The 21,655-nt window shown below is 37.4% G+C and overlaps 1 long non-coding RNA gene across 1 annotated transcript in view; it reads left to right on the plus strand.

The window, feature by feature from the left end:
- Positions 1-20,557, plus strand: part of LOC148127717 (uncharacterized) — a 90,187-nt gene extending 69,630 nt beyond the window's left edge. The window contains exons 2-3 of the long non-coding RNA XR_015744971.1: positions 19,476-19,687; positions 20,312-20,557. This is a non-coding gene — a long non-coding RNA (uncharacterized LOC148127717). The remainder of the gene's footprint in view (positions 1-19,475; positions 19,688-20,311) is intronic.
- Positions 20,558-21,655: the final 1,098 nt, after the last annotated feature.

Here is a 21,655-nt window from a genome sequence, read left to right on the forward strand (position 1 = left end):
TGCTGTTGACCTCTTGGGTAAAACTGAAAGGGCTAATGACACAATTGCTCATAAGTGTATTCTTCTGGCAGTGTGGAACCTAGGCTTGTCCTTGGTTTTCTGTGGATGCAATGAAAAAGTCAGGGAACAACTAGAGTGCAAGTAATGTAAGACGTGCCAAGAGGCCGATTGGACCTAACTCAGTGCATATAATTGCACCCACTGTGTGACAGTGAACCTTGTAAAATAGCTTGTGGCTTCCGTTGCATCCTCAAACAGCCATCCAGCAAAGCTCTTTAGAATGGTGAGGGGCTTATTACCATCTGCTTCAGAGCTCCCAATGCTGCCCATTTCAAAGTGAAAAAGAAGATAGTTATGGAATAATTCTTTACTTGCTATTCTGAATAAACCAACATGATGATCCCTGTTCATTTCAGCTTACCTGAGCTAGCCAAAGGGAGGGAGGGAATCGATCAAATAAACACAGAGAGTGATGCCACCAAACTTGAAGGGAAGTTCTACTTCATCCCTGGATCCAAAGGATTTTGTCAAATACCATCCCTTATTTTGGTTTTGAATGTACTGGAGAGGTTGTACTTGTATAACTGCAGAGCTTGGATGACATCAGTTACTCTGAGCACTTTCAATTGGGGCAGAATGAGACATGGTCATCCACCAGTTGGAAAACACAGACATTGTTGATCCTGCTTGATCTCTCAGCAGTTTCTGTTACTGTTGACTAAGGGTATTTTTGGACTGTCTCTGGGAGCTGAGAGTTAGGGACACTGTGTTGTGGTTCCACAGGCATGGCTGGTTGCCAAAACCTTCATTTTGTCCCCAGTGCTATCAAGCTTTTATATGAAACCATGAAGTTGCTTGCTCATCAGGGATTTGGGAGTGGATGTCACTTCTTCATAACATTTGAATTAGGAAAGACCATGTTGGGGTACATGAGCACAAATAAACTAAGATTAAATCCTGGGGGGGGGGGAAGAGTTTGGAGTATTGGGGAATTACCAGTTCCAAATGGTGTTATATGGCTTCAGAAAAACAGATAGATCAGGGGTATCAAACTCAAGGCTTGGGGCCCAGATCTAGATCATGGAGTGCTTAGATCTAAGATGCAGATGACACCCCTGAGCTATATGTTTTTCTGAGGCCATATAACACCATTTGGAGCTGGTAATTCCCCAATACTCCAAACTCTCCCCTGGAAATAGCGAAGGACCATCTGCGGGGCCTCTACCAGCAAAAATGGAGCACAGGAGGGCTGCACGGAGTTCCGTATTCACTGGCAGAGGTTGCAGGAGGCTGTTGCAGCTGAAAATGGGACCCGGGGGATGCACCCGGCCCACCTGAGCTCTGTTTTTGTGGGCAGAGGGCTGCAGAAAGCTGTTGTGGCTGAAAACGGAGATTGGGAGACTGTTTTCGCTGGCAGAGTACTTGGGTCACCACAGGTGGCCCGACATAAGTAACAACAAGCTGGCCACACCCACCCTGGCCACACTCACCCCGGCCCCCGAGATCAAATACAACCCTGATGCGGCCCTCAGTGAAATTGAGTTTGACACCCTTGAGGTAAATGATTTGCAGGAACTTTTAAAATCATCATTATTAGTGGAGATTGAAGTGAACTCCATAGCCGGAAATATGTATTACCACTTTCATGTGGAATATCAACTATGCCCTTTGCCGAAAAGGGACAGCTTGCCTACAGCAGCTCACAGGTTGGTAACCTTACATTTAGATTACTAGAATGTATTCCTTGAAGTCATTCTGGAAACTTTAAATAATACAGAACATTTCATCCAGGGTACTGATTAAAATTCAAAATTTGGGATGATCAGAAGACTCTAAATAACTTGGTATCAGGATAGTAGTCAGTGTATCTTCACAGTTATTAGACCTGGCTAGTCAGTGAGGTCTTTGTGGGAAGATCCTTTATAGGTCCTGAGGACTATTGAATGCCATATCATAGTTGCAAACAGGATAATTTCTTAATAACATTGTTAATACTCTGCAACAGACTTCAAGAGGCATCTGTTGAATGGTTGGTTATTTACTCAGGCCTTTCCCACACTTTTTAAATGAATGAGTTTACCTGAATATTATTTTATATAGTTGTCTTATACTGTCCAAGGATTGTTTCATTATATACTTTATTGCTGTTTTTATTGCAAATCACCTTGAGATACTTTAGCAAATGAAACTGTATATAAATACATTAAATAAGGAAGAACAATAAGTTACATTCTGATATATTGGCCTGATAACTTGAAAGTTTCACAACTACCAGACATTCAAAAACAATATTCTGCCTGAACAGCACATTATTATGGTATTTGAATCAGCCAAGCCGACTTAAATTTTATGAAGCATGTAGTCTGAGAAAAAAGCCTCATCAAATCATGCACAGCTTATTTTTAACAGCTTAGATATATGTAACTGAAAGCTTACATGATGTCACTGAAAGTCACATGATTTGTACAAAAGCACAGTATATGTTGTGGCACAAGATGTACCTGCTGTAATATCTCTTGCCATTTAGTTATCCTGGATTTTACTATAATTTATAATCACATTTTGGGGAAAAAAAGTATTACAGGTTCCCAGCAGGAAACCTTTTGGCAACAAAATGCAAGAAGATCTAGCTTGGTATTATGCTTATTGTAATTTGATTTGTTGCTAAGTGCTGTGACTAATATCATACCTTACCAACATACATGGACCTGGTAAACTATGAGAGCTTTAAATGGGTGGCTTTTGAAAAAGAATTCTGTTCCAGTTTTTCCTAATTGTTTAATTTAAGAGTATGGTGAAACAATTGTAGATGTAGAATCCTGCAATTGCTCTGAAGCTACCAGATTTTCATAATGGAAACTGATGCCATTCATCCCTCTGGTGAAATAGAGAGGGACAAGGTCTCTCAGGGATAATACAATTGATATAAGAAGACTACTATATTTAGCACTGAGGACAAGAAGAACAAGAAAAGGAAAATAAGCTACGGTAAAGCTGCTTCAAGGACAGCTAAAATTAACACATGAGAACACTACCGTATCAAATCTTATATGTATTAACTCAAGATTATTATCCTGGTGCATGTCTTTGGCCCTACAGCCCATTTTCCCCCCATAATTGCCATTTGATTTGTGTGTGGAGCTTTCTAAAGTCAATTTTGCATTTTGAATGTCAAATTTGTACCTTAGATTTTCAACACAAATAATTTAGGCTTTTTCATTATCTTTTTTTTTTTTAGTGAGAGGAATTGACTTCATATGTAAATGATATTTTATAGTCTTTTTTTCCTGTGAGAAGAACCAAAATCTGAACTTTGCTATGGGAAAATAATGGATGTAATCTGAGATTCATTTTATTTCTTTATTCATAAATAAATTATTAATTTATTTCTTTATTAAAGAGTGTCTGGTGAGGGCAGAGTGTGCACTATTGGACTGGAGCTATATATAGTAGCAAACATGCAAAGATTGTTTAGAATGAATGGAAGGAGTTTCTCCAAAGGTAAATGCTTGAAAAATACTGCAAAAGTCCTTGACTTACAACTACAATTGAGCCAAAAATTTATGTGGCTAAGTGAGATAATTGTTAAGTGAATTTTGCCCTATTTTACAACCTTTCTTGCCACAGTTGTTAAGTGAATCACTGCACTTGTTAAGTTAGTAACACGGTTGTTAAGTAGCTTTTCCATTGACTTTGCTTGTCACAAAGGTGATCACATGACCCCAGGGTACTGCATCATAAATACGTCTGAATTTTGATCACAGGACCATGGGATGCTGCAAGTGTGAAAAATGGTTATAAGTCATTTTTGTCAGTGCTGTCATAACTTCAGATACTAAATGAACTGTTGTAAGTCAAGGACTACTATATTTTACATATTTTACATATAAATTAACAGAAAAATATAAATGAAATATATGAATATATTATATCTTTTAAATATATTATAAAGAAATATGTAAATCTTTGGGCACCATTGTACGTCAACCACATTGGTTGCCACAGCTGCTAGACATTGAACTAGACATTGAACTAGAGCATCATTGAGTTTCAGAGAAAAAAGAGACAATTATTCAAAGAACATCCTCAAGTACTCATGAAATATCTTGAGCTTGCTGTATTTGACAACATTCATAAAGAGAAACGTTGAGGAGGATTACACTTACATCTAGTTTCCAGCTTAATAAGAATTAGAAACCCTTGACTGGACTAACACTGAAACATTAAACCCTGAAGAGTTGTATTGTTATGACTCTGTGTAAAACTCAACTGTTTGGTTAATTTTATATTTTACTTAATTAAATTGGTATAGAGAAAAATCATAGATAATAACCCGAAAGAAAAGAGGAGATAGAAAGAAAATAGAAGAAGATAACTATTTTCAGAAAAGATCATGGGCAGAAAGCAATTTAATTAATTGTTCCAGTTCAGAAATTATTGCATAATTGGCCAGAAGTAAATATGAAAAAAGAGCCCAAGAACTGTGCTTTGAATGCAATAATGGTGTAATGACATAAGTGAATGACTTGCTGGCCTTTAGACCATCTTTCATATTAGGTTACCATATGTCATAATTTCTGCTGCCACTGAATGAGAGGAGAAGCAATGCTTATTGTGAGTAAAGATGACAATTCCACACACTTCCATTTTCACTAGTAGATCTTCTGCATTTGCTGCATTTCCGCCGAGGCAAAAAAGCAATATAGGCAAGGAGATTCAGTAAATAAATCGCATTAAGGTATTCATCAATAAATTAGAAGCCAGATGGCTGAGATGGCTTCAACGATCCATTAGGTGAGTTGGAATATAAAAATCTGTCCAATGTCCTTGAAAAATTTCCACAAATTATAGCGTTTGGCTTTGTCAAAGCAATCAGAAAAACAAGAGATCCTTTTGGAAACTAACTTCATTTTGTTTTCCTAGAAAAGTGCAAGAAGTTGTTACAGACTTGCTTTAATTAAACAGGTAGCCTTACTGAACTGCTATTTAGCCTCCAGAAAGAAAACAGTGATTCTGGAAGGTGATCAATTTACCTATTTCTAGCTTCTGTGTATCATGGGTGTCAAACTTGCAGTGTCATGTTGCTATCATGTGACGTTTCATGATGTTTTTCCTATTCATGGAACTGGGTTGGGTGTGGCCTACTTTTGACACATCTGACCCACCAAGCTGCCAGTTTGACACCCCTAATTTAGAGGATGAAGGATTTTGAAAGGAAAATTTTTTGGAAAAAATATTCATTTATGTTTTAAAATACTGAGGAGCACATCAGTAAAATACAGACTAACATGAAGTTTTATTTAGATATATCAGAACCAAGAAGTCACCCTGGAGGCAACTGGAATGATGGATGATAAAGAATTTGAAAAGTAAAATATAATGATAAAGACATCGTCGAGAAGTAGAAGAAATTATTTGCATTTGACTTCTCAGCAGAAAACACAGCAGGCTACCCGGGACTGAATGCATTTTTTTCAGAGAAAATCTGAAGAATCAATGCATTAAGAGGCAATTAAATATTAATCATCAAGGGCAAACTGACAGCAATAGGTTGACATGGTATCAATTAGTCTAGAGCGTATTCACCCAAAAGTTCTGGAAAAGCCCCTCTTCAAATATTCAATTCATGATTGTCTAAGAAAAGTATCTAATACTGGATTCTCTACAAGAGCAATGGAAAGTGATCAGAGTAATACCAATTTTTAAATGTTACAAGAAATTATTGACTAATGTCAATTTTATGTGAATTTAAGAAATTGAACGTTACAAGAATCACAAAGCTAAAAGAAGAAATTTTATCGCAAGCCCTGTAATTAAATAGGGCTACCAGATTTGGCCTGCAAGAATTCTGATAGCCACTAGATGGCAATAAAGGGATACAGAAACTTTCAACTTTTTGCTGCCATCTAAAGGCCATCTAGATTTTGCCTGCAAGTTCTCATAACTCTATAGTTAAATTATGGAATTCCTTTCTAGAAGTTGTAATAATGGTCATTAATGTTTCTGACTTTACAGAGAGTATAACACATTCATTGTAAGGTGGTTTTTAATGGTGATTTACACAAAATAGCTGTTCTACATAGCATCAATTGGGAAACAACAACAGGCAAGCCATTGTACTCTCCTGTTCTTACATGTTTCCCATTGTCATCTAGGGGCCGCTGTAGAAACAGAACATTGGGCTAAACAAGGCCTTGGAGTTGATTCAACAGGACTTTTGTTGTGTTCCTATTCAATGAATAGCATCTGACAAAACTGCCATTCACATTTGGTCAGCTGCATTAGACAAGGCAGGTCACGAGAGTGTAGGCTCGAATGATTGAATCATGTATTGAGAGGAGATTATCACTTCCTAGCATAAAGTCATACACCCTCTAGGCATGCAAAATAGGCCAAAAAGAACATGACATGCTCACATGGTGGAAGTGGAAAGATTGTGTTTCTGTAAAAGTTTTACAAGCTATATGGTTATAATCTTATGGTTCTTGTGCTCCATTGCTGGGGAGCAGAAGCTTGCTGAGATTTAAATATGTTACATGGCCCCATGTCCAAAAAGGAAGACAAATTTGTCTCTGATTCCTTGTTATAAACAATAGCTTAAAGTAAATTGTGTTTTCTGATCATGTCTTGATCATTTCAAAAGTGTTTTGAATTAGAAGTGGCCCTGTTTCAAGCTTAGAATATTTCTTATGGCCAGAACAGCTATTTTAACCACAAAAAAGGTTGCTTTGAGCTCAGAACATTTAAAATTTGTACACTGTATACCACAGCCATGGCAGAACAGTGGTTAGAATGCACACTCTGCTCACAGCCTAGAGTTCGATCCTGACCGGCTCAAGGTTGACTCAGCCTTCCATCCTTCCAAAGTTGCTTTGGGCAATATGCTGACTCTGTAAACTACTTCAAGAGTACTATAAAGCAACAATTCCCAACCCCCGGTCCATGGTCTGGCACTGGGCTGCGATATGCTAAAAACTGGGCCACATACACCAACAAGCAAAGCCACATCCGTGGGATGCAGGTAGCATGCAAAACCACACCTCCTCCAGTCTGTGGAAAAACCTCTCTCCATGGAACTGGTCCCTGGTGCCCAAAAGCTTGGGGGGCGCTGCTATAAAGCACTATGAAGCAATATTCTTAGTGCTATTGCTATTTTTCATTTTGCACACATCTCTTTTTTTTATTATCAGTGTATTCAGTGATAAATATCTAGTACCCTGTTCATTCTCAAAACTTGCCCCTTAGATAAACTGATAAAGTACCCTTCTTCACATTTAGCAGATGAGTGAAGGTCAATAAAAACAGAGTGGTCTAAATAAAGATTTAATACAAACATGTTTTCCTACAGGCAAAAATTGTATCCTGTATAATTGTTAGGTTTATTACTATTTTACCACTAATTCTGATTTTCCCCCCATCACAGATGAAATTTTTCAATTCTTGAAATGGCAGAGAAACTTCCATATGAGGCTTTAGTTGTATAATTGTTCTACCTAAACACAGAATTTAGAGGTGCACAGGACATAATTTTTATCTTGAACATTTCCCATTTTTCTCACTCCAGCTTCTTTTTTTTCTGAAACAAACAAACAAAAAAGGTAAAGTTTCCCCTGCCAGTCATGGATGACTCTAGGGGGTGCTGCTCATCTCTATTTCTTAGTTGAGGAAGCCTGCATTGTCCAAAGATGCTTCTGTGGTCATGTGGCCAGCATGGCTATACGCTAAAGGCGCACAGAATTAGTGGTGGGATTCAAGGTTTTTTACTACTGGTTCTGTGGGCGTGGCTTGTTGGGCATGGTGTGGCTTGTTGGGCATGGCTTGGTGGGCATGGTAGGGGAAGAATACTATAAAATCTCCATTCCCACTGCACTCCAGGGAAGGATACTGCAAAATCTCCCCACCCAACTAACCTGCTTTCCAGCTCCATTCTCCCATGCAGGGCAACCAAAGAAGACCCAGCTGATCAGCTGGGGCTCGGAAGGCAGAGCATAGATGGGGGTGGGGCCAGTCAGAGGTGGTATTCTAAACTATTCAAAATTTCCATTACTGGTTCTCTAAACTACTCAAAATTTCCACTACCGGTTCTCCAGAACTGGTCAGAACCTGCTGAATACCATCTCTACACAGAATGCTGTTCCCTTCCCATTGAAGTGGTACCTATTTATCTACTTGCATTTACAAGCTTTTGAACTGCTAGGTGGGCAGGAGCTGAGGCAAGTAATGGGAGCTCACCCTGTTGCACGGAGCTCAAGCCTTGAACCTGGGCTGTTAGTTTTCCAGCTGACAAGCTCAGCCATCACTCAAAATAAAACAAAATAACACACTATCAGAGAGGTATCATTGGGCTGGGTTGAGAAGCATAATGATCTGTGGTTTTATTTTAAATCAAAAGATTCCAACGAAGGAGAATATCTTTCTGTTTTATTCTCTTTCATGGAAGATTAGAATGTTCCTTGTTCTTTTCTATTACTATCTCTAATTGGCCACAGGAAATCTCAAAAGATCTTAGGATACCTGGATATATCTCAGACAGGGACAGAAAATATGTTGCATACATGTCTCGAAAGAAAAATGATTTGTTCTGTGCTTTGATTTGCTTAATGCAGATTTTGATAAGTAATTTCTCAAACGGAAGGGCGTCAGCATATACAGTTTCATTCATTTTCCTCTCATTCAGTTTGAGAGGAGATGTGATCCCTTCATTCTTAGGTGGTGCTATTTTTTCATCTCTGTTATTTAGTAACCACATTTTATGTCACAGTAAGTTCAATGACTCCAAGACATTCCCAAGCAGAGAAGAGGAGAGGGAAAAAAGCAGACAAACCCCATGTATGCAGAGCTCTTTTGCATAATTATGCGCAGCAGGATATTCAAGTACAGTACTGTGGACAAAAGGTCAAGGACTGTAATTTTTTTTCCAAAAACAGTGCAGACAACTACAAATGAACCCTGAAGAAAATGTGACAAAGAATCCAGTCAACACAAAGGACACAGGAGAAGCAAAGGGAGGGGAGAGGTAACAGGAAAGAACTGATAGAGCCTTTCTTTGACCATTTCATTCTATAATCTGCTGGCATTTTGCTTAAAAATTGGACGAGTTAGATAATAGACAAAGAGCGTAGCTCTTTGTTTCCCTACATGGCCAGCTCATTTGAATAAAGTCTATGCAGAAAATACTGTTGAGTGATTTGACCTAGATATAGTAGCTGTTGGTTTATTTGGTTTTCTTAGGCCGTAGTCCCGTGTATACGTTCTGGAAGCCAATCCCACTTAATTCCATTGTACTTCTGAATCACTATGATTGATATACTGGCCCACAAGCCTAAGTGTATAATTTGCTTTCATCCCGCTTCCTTTCTTTCTCATTACTCTCTGGAAAGCTTGAGTTTTATAGAGATTCATACATATACATATTCATACATATAAATCAAGTATAATCCATAGTAGAGATGTAGTACAAGAGATATTTTTGTTCTACTGGCCTTCCATAAGTTTAAAAATAAATAAATCAAGGTGGGGAGCTGTACTGTGCCGAGAAAATGTATTCTTCAACACTAGGATTGACATGAGATCAGATCAATGAACTAGAGAAACTTATGGAAGTGTCAGGCCTCCGTCAAGTCTGAGAGTCTGAATTTGAGGAAGAAGATGAACAGCCATGAGGGAGTGGGGGAGTGGCTCCGTTGGCTGTGGAGGAAACTGGGGAAGGGCAAAGTCAGGCTGGGCAGAGCACGGAAGAGATAGAACAAGGGAGAGGAGGTTCAGAGGAAGGCCAAGGCACACCCCCTTTTCATCCTAGGGCACGCAAAAGAGCAATGTGGGTTGCGTGGCTTACGAGGGAGGAAAGGGCCTTGATTCCCCTTCAAAAGGCACACCTGGGAAGGAAGTTTAAAGGAGAACCAGTTGGGAAGGGCATTTGTTGGGAACAAACGTTGAGTTTATCTTGTGTTGGCTGTTGTTATGACTTTCTGGCATCCTCCCGACTAGTTTGATTTACTGCCTTGTTACTTCATCTCTGGCACTCTGTACCTTGCTCTGCCGGATTTATTACCTTATTTTGCCTTGTTGAATTTATAGTTTAAAGCAGGGGTAGTCAACCTTTTTATACCCACCGTCTACTTTTGTATCTCTGTTAGTAGTAAAATTTTCTCTAACTGCCCACCAGTTCCACAGTAATGGTGATTTATAAAGTAGGGGACAAAACCCCTATCGCCTACCATGAAAACTGGAATGCCCACTAGTGGGCGGTAGGGACCAGATTGACTAGCACTGGTTTAAAGTTTTCAATTTACAACATTTGGACTGGAATATCCTCAGCCAAAGGCTGGTGCAGGTTCGTGGGAGAGTTTTTCTCCAGACCGGAAGGTAACTGGGTCATTGGGGGAAAAGTTGGAGCTAATAAAGGGACCTCTACTTATTCTCTGGCTGTGTTGTCTTTGTGCCACTCCCCAGGTCATCACAGGAGGCATAAAGTATAACTCTGTAGATGAAGCTGAACTGGCCCCAGATCTAATCAGAAAAGATACTCTGCAGACCAGTTTCCTTGCATACATATTGTATTACTGAACTATATATTGTATAGCTGGTCCTCGACTCACATGTTCATTTAGTGACCATTCAAAGTTACAAGGGCACTGAAAAAAGTGACTTATGGCCATTTTTCACAGTTCTGACCTTTGAAGCATTCCCATGATCATGTGATCAAAATTCAGATGCTTGGCAACTGATTTGTATTTCTGACCTTCCTATGTCCCAAGGTCCTGTGATCCCCTTTTGTGACTTTCTGACAAGCAAAGTCAACGGGGAAGCCAGATTCACTTAACAACCAGGTTACTAACTTATCACCTGAAGTGATTCACTTAACAATGGTGGTAGGAAAGGTCATAAAATGGGGCAAAACTCACTTAACAGATGTCTCACTTAACAACAGAAATTTTGAGCTCAGTCTAAGATTACCTGTAGTCGAAAAAAATATCCCTCTTCTGGGCAATAGTTATAATTACTCAATCAATAAATATTATTGTTGTAAGGTCAGAATAAAATCACCCAAGCTAGCAAAAAAGCATAGAGGGAAAAGTATAGAACTTCTCTTAAATCATCAAGCAAACAGGAGCCTTGCTGCAATCTCTTAACACTACAAAAGCAAAACTGAGACAAACACCTCGGAGTTTTAACCAAAGCATGCCTCTCTCTTACTTTGATGGACAGAAGGGTAAAAATACCAGTTGGCAGCAGATGTGAACAATTGTGTGTGTCTACCAGCAAGTAAATTATGTGTTCAGCTTCTGCATTGGAAAACCTGCTAATGACCAGTCCTGATTCCTTTCTTCCATTAATTGGATAATAGAAGGTGTTGTGAAGGCCAATTTGTTTATGTTCCTCCCCCACTTGTCCTGTTCAAAGGGACAAACAGACTATTCTATAGAACTTCAAGAAACGTACCTTCCAAATACACTGGTGGGAGGGGGGAAGGATCTGAAACATAGAATAATAAATATCTTTCTGAGAGGCACATGCTAATGAGTGTGGGTAGATACTGAGAAAAGGATTTGCATTTCTTAAAGTGAAAATGCCAGGTGACAAATTGCAAGCATTGAAAAATGAGCATCACAGTTGGTTTCCTATTGTTACTTTCTACAGACCTGTTAGATTGTGCCATCCCCAGTTTAAGGCGACCGCCAGCCTAAGGCAAGAAATTCCTTTACATCACATAACATGGCATATTAGCCTGCCACTTTCCCTCCCAGTAAAGCTAGTGGCAGATTAGAATTACATGATCCTAGAGAAGCCTACCAACTTTGCCCGTGACAGCTGGACATGGGCAGAGGAGAGCAAGCCTTAGGTAGGCAGTTACAGTTTTGCATTTTCTTAAAGATACAGTTTTAAAATGTTTATCCTGGTTTATATATTTCTAACCCAAATAGCTGTTAGGTGACTCATATTCCTAACATTCTCATTTTCTTAGAAGGGATTTGCCTAAAGAAAATAAAATTAATTACACAAATAAGCAAATTTGGAGCATGGATGGCCATAGAATAAACTGTGTACAGTGGGAGAAAGGTGATCATATTTCAGTCATAGAATGTTAATTGTTTGAACTCTGTTAATATTTCATGATAAGGTTCTGTTTCTCTTTCTCTTACTTTCCCCAAGGAAGAAGTGCCAAGGTCCATAACACATTTAAATCATATTTAAACTGTTCTACAAAGCAGACTTCTTTAAAAAAACATTTATAATTTTGAATATTTCAATAAATACCAAAGCATTGAATTCCATACATGAAGCTATTAGATTGATATTGAGAAACAATTTAACCCCCCCCAAATGGTTGGAAAATTTGGTATATTCACCCTGAATTTAGTTTGATTCCTTTCCCAAAGAGGTGTCTATAGACAGTTCAGGTTCTGTATTAGGTTCTATGCATTCAAAGGTGCTGTAAAAAGGATCCCAGATCAAACAGAATACTCTGTTTTCAATTCAATTTAGAGCTTTGTTGGTGTAGTGGTTGAAGTACCAGGCTAGAAACCAGGAGACTATGAATTTTAGTCCTGCCTAAGGCACAAAACCAGCTGGTGGTCTTAGAGTACTAGTCACGCTCTCTCAAGCTCTGGGATGAAGGCAAGGCACTTCTGAAAACCTTGTTAGGAAAACTGCAGGGATCCAGGCAACCATCAGAAGCCAAAAACTGACTTGAAGCTGTGTGTGTGCGCATAGATCTCTGAAATGATGACCCATATTAGACTCTAGAGTCTAGACAATTATCTATTGTTCTCCTCCAGTTTGATAGCCTTTTGGCTCCAGAATTTCCAGTTAAAACAGCCAGCGTATCTGGAAAAGATTGTGTTATACCAAATTAAAATTCTTAGTTTGTCAGATGACTTTTCTTTAGTCATACACATGCAATAATTCATAAAAAATAATTTGTAGGGAAGTTTTCTTGTACCTTTCAATTGACTTCCATAGGTTTAATGATACAGCTTTATTACTCAGTGTTATTTTCTGTTTTCTTATCTGTTCCATTTTTTTAAGAAAAATGTTCTGAAGCCCCTTTTCATTTGCTCCATTTCAGTACTCAAAGGGGTGCCCTCCAAATTGTAAAGCATCTTGTACAAAATCCAACCAATGAGGGTGAAGTCTTAAGATGCATGATCAACAAAACAGTCATGTAATGAAAGGGTTCAGAATCAACACAAAGATGATTTATACACAAAATGATATAGTTATCCTTAGTAAGATGGATAACTTGAAATGGCTGAGCAAATACAAACGTACTTTTCAAATAGACAGCTATTTGAAGTTACAACGGCCAAAACATCTTAGGGAGATATTTACGTGAACAAAATTTGAACAGCTTGACACAATGGTCAGATAGGGGAGATTCCATTCTAAACCCTACAATGGATGTCTCTGCATTTGCGGAGAGGCAAAGGTAGAAGACCTGGCTTACGTCCGATTTGATTGTTGCCTATATAAGTGGTGAGATACAGTTACCTTGGTCTATATACCAAATTAATGACCCATTGGGATCCCCATATCAAAACAACTTACCTTATGTGTGGCCAGAATCTGAAAATAATATTTAACACAGCACAGTGCTTAAGCAAAATTCAGTTGAGATCTGCGTATGTGGGACTGATTGGGGTAGATTGTAGGGCTGATATCAAACTATTATTTTATCATAGTTTATTTATCTCTATATTAAATTATTGTATTTTATTCCAATTTCATTTTAAACTGTATTTTATCCAATTCCATTTTCAATTGTTTTTATCAAATTTTAGTAATAATCTGTGCACTTTGATATGATCCAAGGGCTAATCAATAAAGTAAAGTGAAGGTGATTGGTAGGAATTCACCAGGCAGAAATTCAACGAACATAATCCTAGGATGTTCGGCAAAGGAGAGACTCAGTGGCAATGTAATTACATTACAAAATAGGACAGAATTTGGGGACAGAAGTTTGCTAGAAATGCTAAGAGGACAATTAATGCAGGACAATTGTAGATACTTCTGAACTTTGTGTTGGAGACGATTGCCGAGAATACCGCCAAGAAAACAAGCAAATAGATCAGTGAACAAATCAACCCAGAGTTCTCACTCATGACACTAATGACTAGGGTGAAATTATCATATTTCAGACATATTATGTGAAGACGTAGCTTTTTTGGGGAAGTCTTTAGTTCTGGGAAAGATGGAAAGAAAGAAGATAAATGACCAGCATAACATGGAAAGACCGGGTTAGAGTGTCATAAAGCAAATCTATCTATGTAGTTGCCAGGAGTCACCTACAACTTGATTGCACACAATCAATCAATATATGGAACAGCATGGATTTCTTTAGCCATGGGTTAGAAAAACAGAGGGGCTAACTCAGGCTAAAACACTGTCAATTTACACTGAGAAGCTTTACAGCAAAATAATATGAAAACAATCTCTTCAATTCTCAAAGGCTTCTGCAGGAGTCAATCAATGAATATTTTAACACTGTAGCCTAATTAAGCAGGAGCAACCATGCAGCTCACTTAGCATTCTCAGAACTCAGGCTTTTGATTAAGAGCAAGACTCTCAAGAGTGATGTTAGGAGAGTTAGAGTGGGCATGTAGCACACCGCAACTACCCAGGTTAAGAGACCCTAGTTGGAAATTCTCAAAGTAATTTTTTAGTTCTTCCCTTTACTACATTTTTCACAGGAGCACTTGGAATGTCTTTATTTGCAAACTACTACTTGTATCAAAGGTGATCAAGTAATATGGCAAGCCCCAATTCCATTGCCTATCAGTAACATTGGAACAAGAGTACATATTTTCAGAGTATGTGCAATGGCAATATATTTTTTCCTCATTTAAAAACGTGATCAGAAAAAAAGAAACCCCCTCTTGCTCCCAAAGTTGCTTGCTTTCATTAAAAGATTACAGCTACCCTGAGTGGTCATATATTTCTTCTGAATGATTATTTACCATTCCTCAAGTGGTACACATATTTTATTTATTTTGTCAAGTTTATATAACCATACTTCTTACACAAAGTGATTTCATATAGTGCATGGAATGAAGAAAAAAAAAAAACTGTCACAGATCATAAATAACAACGACGTACAAATCAGTAATATCAAATTCATGTTTTTAAAAAGATATTCACATTTCTGTTAATTCTTAAAAAAAACCTGATACAAGTTCTTATTTCATTTTCAAAAAATGACATTTAAAACGTTTATGTATTCTTCTATCTTAATATCAACTCTGAACAGCTCCCAATGGATCCCTGTCTGAATAAATGGTTGTGAGCTGAGGATTGCCCTGTTAGGAGGGAATAAATCTGAGTGCAGTAAGGTAAATTTGTAATTTTGCAGAAAGGGGACAATGTGTTTGTTCCAGTGTAAAAAATAAAACACGAAGATATTAAATCCTACTAGTGGATTTAATTGGTTTAGAAACTGAAAGAAAAAAATATATCTTGAAATGAGAAGTTATTGCTTTAGGAGATACACACACACATGAGAAACAAGGAAAGTGGAAAAAATCACATGTACAAAGGATAATTATGTGGCTTGTCCACATGCACCTTTGAAGTTCAGATAGTATCATGCACCTTGTACAATAACCCCAAGTCAATGTTTATTGTTTGGAATATTTGTTCCAAAGAACTTTGACAAATGACATTAGGGGTTTAACAGTTTAACATTGAAGAACTTTCCAAATTATACCTTCCATCTCACCCAGATCAACATGTTTGTCTTTGATAACTAGACGACACTCCACCCTGAGCATATGGATATTTTCTCTGACTCTTTTAAGTCAAGAACATTTGCCAGAGAAGAGATTGGCGGTAAGGAAGGAAGTCTAACTCTTTCTATTGGGATGCATGTGCATCTTGACATTACTGTACAATACTGTGGAGAAGTCCCAGTATGTTTAACTAGAGTTAAAATAGTAGATTACAGCTTTAAAATGCAATGCTGGCAAGGTTGGGAGAAATTATAAATATAGTCAGAATTTGCGCAAAAGCCTTGTTAAAAATCTGCACCCCTTAAAGAAACCAAGATGATTAACCTTGTGTTTCATATCTGATTCCTGAAAATCAATGTTAGCAATTATGGAAAACTGGCTACAATCCTAAACCACAAATTTTTTAAATGACGCAGAGAGCTGAATTTTCCCTTACTCAGTGGCCTTGTTCTGATATATTGGCACAAATATCAAGAAGCAAAACTAACCTGTTGGTTCTAATCATATCAGAAATACCTAAGTCATAGAAAGACTAAACGTCATAGCAGGATAAAGTACAAACTGTAAAATGCATATCAATACAGAATCTGATATTGCAAAAAAAAAAAAAAGGCAGGATTGTAAATAAAATTATATTGCTGCCATGCTGATTCTTGTGAAGCATTTCAGAAAATGGCCTCTGATCTTCCAGATCCTACCACATTCAAGAATAATATCAGAATTGATGCCTTGCCATATTGTAATGCTAGCATCAATTCTTATTTTAGGTCCCAATTACAGAAGAAAAACTTTATTCTTACCTTCAATAGCAGTCCCTTTTGTGGACTGCAGAGACTTCTTGAGAGGGGTAAGGAGGCAGGCATGCTGTCTGTTTATGAAAACAAAATACAATTTAAGTAATCATAATAAAATTAAACTGAATATAATTCTGTCCCATTTGGATTAACCAAGTGCACTCAGTACAATTATTAGTAGCATAGTTGTATTCCTGTATCAACTTACCCCAACCTCATCTTTTCCAGGCAGATGGACTTAAATTCTATAACTCCCCAGTTAACAGAATCAGCAAATACAAACATCTGAAAAATGCTGAGATTGGGGAAGTCTATCCTTTAAAAATACCAAATACCAATTTTCCAAGAGTCTCACAGAGTTTCAGTTCTGCTAAGATTTAGGGTGGTTTTTGAAGTCCACATGAAAGAAAGTCTATTCAATGATCATCTTAAAGGACTACTATTCAGATATACATTTAATTATTACAGCTAATGGCTCTTAATAGTATTCTCACCTGCTGGTATGATGCTGATCTTTTAAAAGCATGCAGATTTGGAGATAAGGAATACATTCATTGCTACTGGACTTCATCAGTGTATCTTCTTATACACTTCAGCAAAATTTAAAGGGAGGAAGAAGAGAGTCTTATATGTTTATTTAATGAAATAAGTTTTATTTCAATTAAATAAGTTAACTCAAGAATGAGTTGACTAATGCTATTAACAGTTTAGCTGATAAAAGATATCATTTTAATAAGCAGTTATCAAAAATAACTTATTTATTGTTAAGACTTATATTTAAGCATACAAATCGTCAAGGAAAAGGGATATAGCCAGGATACCCAATAAATAAAATAACTTTTCTTAAATGAAGATATGTTGTGTGCTTAGTACTTAAAAAGCTGTTATCAAAAGGTGAACATCTAGTCTTTCAGATACAATATATGAAAAGGATAAACATGTACATCTGCAGAATCCATGAAGTATTAACAGTAGTAATTTTGGGGCCTTTATTAGTTTGTACTGTCTGCAAACCAAAGTATCAAGTATCAATACTTAGCATCAAGAACTAGCCCATCACAGGATTCGCTATAGTGGTATGATAAGAATTCACAAGGGCAAATTGTGGTTTACTTTACAATTGAGTACAAGTTACAGTTTATTAGGGGCACTAATTTAGCCCATCTGTTATGAGTCTGAAGTACTAGCTATACCACCAAAAGAGGAATCAAGCCATAATGTATCACATATATGTACTTATATTTATTTGCTCTTAAGACTATATTTGCAATGTCCAGTCAATGTTGAGTAGATGTTGTGCTTTTTCTTTTTCATATGAGGAATAGATTTTAAGGAAAGATCAGCAACCCCTCTCAATCCAGGGCTAGTATGTAACAAATCTGGGCCAAAGCTCAATCAGTCTTATTTCAACCTGGTCTTCTTCTGAGGAATTGGGATTCCAGATTCCTTATTTCCCAACTACATGGTCACCAGGTGGTGGCCTTTGGGGAAAATTAGAGTTGAGCAATCACCACCTCCTCAGAAGCTTTGGACTTTACCTTTCCATTTGATCTGGCCTCTTAGATTGTGACATCCAAAAGATGTGAGGAGAGGCAACCAGGTTTCTTACCCTGATCTACATTCCAGCAGCTGTTTATTAAGCAAACATTGCAGAACCCTCGGTTTGGTTTGCTGTGATTCTGATAATAGTTAAACAAGGAAACAAAACCCTTCTGAACAATAGTGGAGATTATTATATCAGTGTAGAATTGAAAGGGAATGGAAAGCAAGGCATGGTAAGAATTGGAGTCTATTCTCTTGGTGACATTTGTTGTTGAGTACAACTGCTCCCAGTGCTGAACCAGGAAAAATGACCCTGCTGCTGTTAAAAGGAGCTCTGCTAATTACACTAGACATTTCCAAGCAAGGGATCCTATTAAAAGTGGTGCCCATTCATTAATCAAAGAGACACAACACGGAGTGAACCATTTATTTAATCATTTTTTTTTCATTTTTGCTTTCCAAATTAGTGAATTAGTGTCTGCATGCTCACACATCTTCAGCCATGAAATAGCTGTTTTCCCTGATACCAGAAATTAAACACTGAGTAATGCAACTGCAGTGATAGGACTGAACCCCTGGAATCTTCTCCCCTAAATGTGCTCTCTCTTCAGCAGAAGGCAAGTCAAGGACAATTGGGTGTGATGGGTTTTTTCCCCCCAGAAAAAAAAATGCAATGAGGTTTAGTAACAGGTGAATGATTATGGATTGATGCTTATATAACATGTGGGGCTGGCACATGAAATAGAGGGACCACTGGCACAAGCATTGAGGATAGACTGGAGAGTAATGCATGCAGTGTTAGAAAAGTGATATAGCATATCAGCTGTTTTTTTTTCCTGTGATAGCCTCTGCATGCTTGATTTGCATTCTTCTTGTGGTTTTTTTCAGCTTTAACAGATGCAAATATCTGGATGGCCCCTATATGGCAGCAAAGAGATACAGAACTGAATAATGCCACTTTAATGCCACTTAGAGGTCATCTGGATGCTGGCAGTTCATATCAGGTAGTTCTAAACGTTGTAAAAGTGGCTTTTTCTTAGTAGTCCATGTTTATTTTTATTGCTCCTTTTTCAAAATGTACACAACTATATTTTCTAACCTTATTTTTAGTAAGTTTTCCAGGCCATTCAGACTTGTTCATGTTTGATTGCTGCTACAAACAATTCTGGTTTTTTTTTTATTGTGGGAAAGTTCTATTTTATTAGAACATAGCATGATTTTATTACATTGTTGGTTGATCCGCATTTGCTTGTAGGTTTGCTTTTAATTTAGTATTCATTTTGTCTGCTTGACTAAAGTGTTGTTGGTAGTGGTCTTGTGATGGTGCTGAATGAGTACCTGTGAGTTTTTACTAGTAGCATTAGCAATAGTACTTAGACTTATATACCACTTCTCTTCCGCTACTGTTTTACAGCCCTCTCTAAGTGTCAGCATACAGAGTCAGTATATTTCTCCCAACAATCTGGGTCCTCATTTTATCAACCTCAGAAGGATGGAAAGCTGAGTTAACCTTGAGCGGGTGAGACTCAAATTGTCAAAATGCTGGCAGTTGGCAGAATTAGCCTGCATTGTGCTTTCACATAAAGAGTGCTTTAAACCCAGAGTTTCCTAAGCTAACTTTGACAGGTAAGTGGTCTGAATTATTGTTTTTTTTAATAATTAGTAAAACGTAAGTCATTGCTGAAGACCACCTACTTGGATCTGCATCTGACAAACTGAATTCTGCTAAATTTTCTTTGCATTCCAATTTGATGGCAAACTTAAACTGGAATAATGAGAATCTTTGGTTATCTGAAGGTTTAAGGTTTAAGAATCAAGCTTTTAATAGCTTTTAGATAAGCTTCAGGATTTTTAATATTCTGAACACTAGTCCTCTCTTGCATCTATCTAGTCTTAGAATAAATGAATTAAAAACTGAAAGCTAAGGTGCTTAAATTGGCCTAGTGGCTGACTCAAAATCTTCTATTTGTTCATCCCTGTATATATATATATATATGGCATTGCAGGAAAGTGATCATTTAATAAACAACAAGAAAACGTATAAGGGGTTCAATTCTTTGGAGGGAGATGGGCGGTTAAGAAATATGAAATATAAACAAGCAAATAAGCTTTGCATTTCAGCTTCCAGAAACAATTATTTTTTAATCTGTATAGTTAACAACTTACTATCCAATTACACAATTAGCACATGAGTATTATTCACATGATGCTTCTTTCATCTACATTTTCTGTTTTTGCTTTTGGTAACAGGTATAACAAAACAGACAGACTTATTCACAGATTTTGCAAACACCTTCTTCCTCACCAAGCAGTTTGACACTTCCTGGGTCTCACCAAAATGACATTGTCTGAGCAATGGGACTGGAAGCATACCTACTTGGACTGAACTCCCTGGATTGGTGGAAACATATGGGGACAAGTTGCTCCTCAAGTAGTTAGGCCATATGTTCTCAGTTTTGAGCTGAGCACCCCTCTGGAATAGTTGTTAACTATTGTAACTTCCAGTCAGATTCTAACTTAAAGCAAGGTGTCTGAAACTTAAAATATTCCTCACCTAGATGTTTTTAACACCATTATAGAATGATTAGATAAGGATGCTGAGCAGTAGCAAATAGTATTCCTGAACCTTTAGGATGTAAGAGAATTAGAATTGTGTGGGAGAGAAAAAGTAACGATCAGTTTCCAAGGATAATCCAGTATAGTTTGTGATAACCAATCATTAGACTAACATGTGGAAGTCAAACCTAATACACATTTTTATTATTCACCTTATGTTATGGCTCTTGAAACATGGAACTCTCCAATGTTCTGTACATCACTGATTATATAGCACTAAAGGTTGATAAGGAAACTTGTTTAAATGCATTTCCTGACCCACGTTATAAACAAAGGTGAATGTTTTTGTCAGTGTTTATGATGGTGGATGAATCATAAAGAAAGCCTTTCACCTTTCCCTCCATTTCTCGCTTAACACTCTTCTTCAGGTTAACCTTGTAAACAGTTCAGAAGAAAATGGTATCCTGTTAGGTTATGGTTGAATCCTTTAATGAAATTTCTCAGCTCAGTTCTTTACATTCTTTCTATCTCAAATACTCCCCAAGGTTTCAATTAAGGCTAACATTCCTCCATTAATAAAACTATGTGTTATTGCTTTCTGCAATTCAACAGCAATTATTTTCCAGGCCCAAACATATCATTTTTATAAATAGCTGTACAGTATGTTTAATTCAATTAAAAGCAAGACAGAAAACATGTTTCATAACAACTAAATTCTGAAATGAGTAATGCCTTTAGGAATCCGTGCTTACGGCCGCATACACCATTATTTCTTAGATATTTATTAGCTTGTATTCTGTCTTCTTGTAGAGGCTCAAGTCATCATACACATTTTTTTCCCCCCAAATGTTCTTTGCAAAAGAAAAATATTGCAAAAGCTGCCTGGTCTTAGAGTACGAACATTAAGCTACAGCTAGCAGGGCACAAATATTGCCTCTTGGATGTTGTTTCTTTGTGGTGTTGTGCTTCATTACATTTATAGAAGGAATTGGATCATCTACTGGCTGCACTGAAGTTTGTCATGTCCTCAGTTAAGTT

The sequence above is a fragment of the Pseudonaja textilis genome, chromosome 1, assembly GCF_049901715.1.
Source record: "Pseudonaja textilis isolate UNSWEBS1 chromosome 1, rPseTex1.2, whole genome shotgun sequence".
Classification (NCBI taxonomy): Eukaryota; Metazoa; Chordata; class Lepidosauria; order Squamata; family Elapidae; genus Pseudonaja; species Pseudonaja textilis.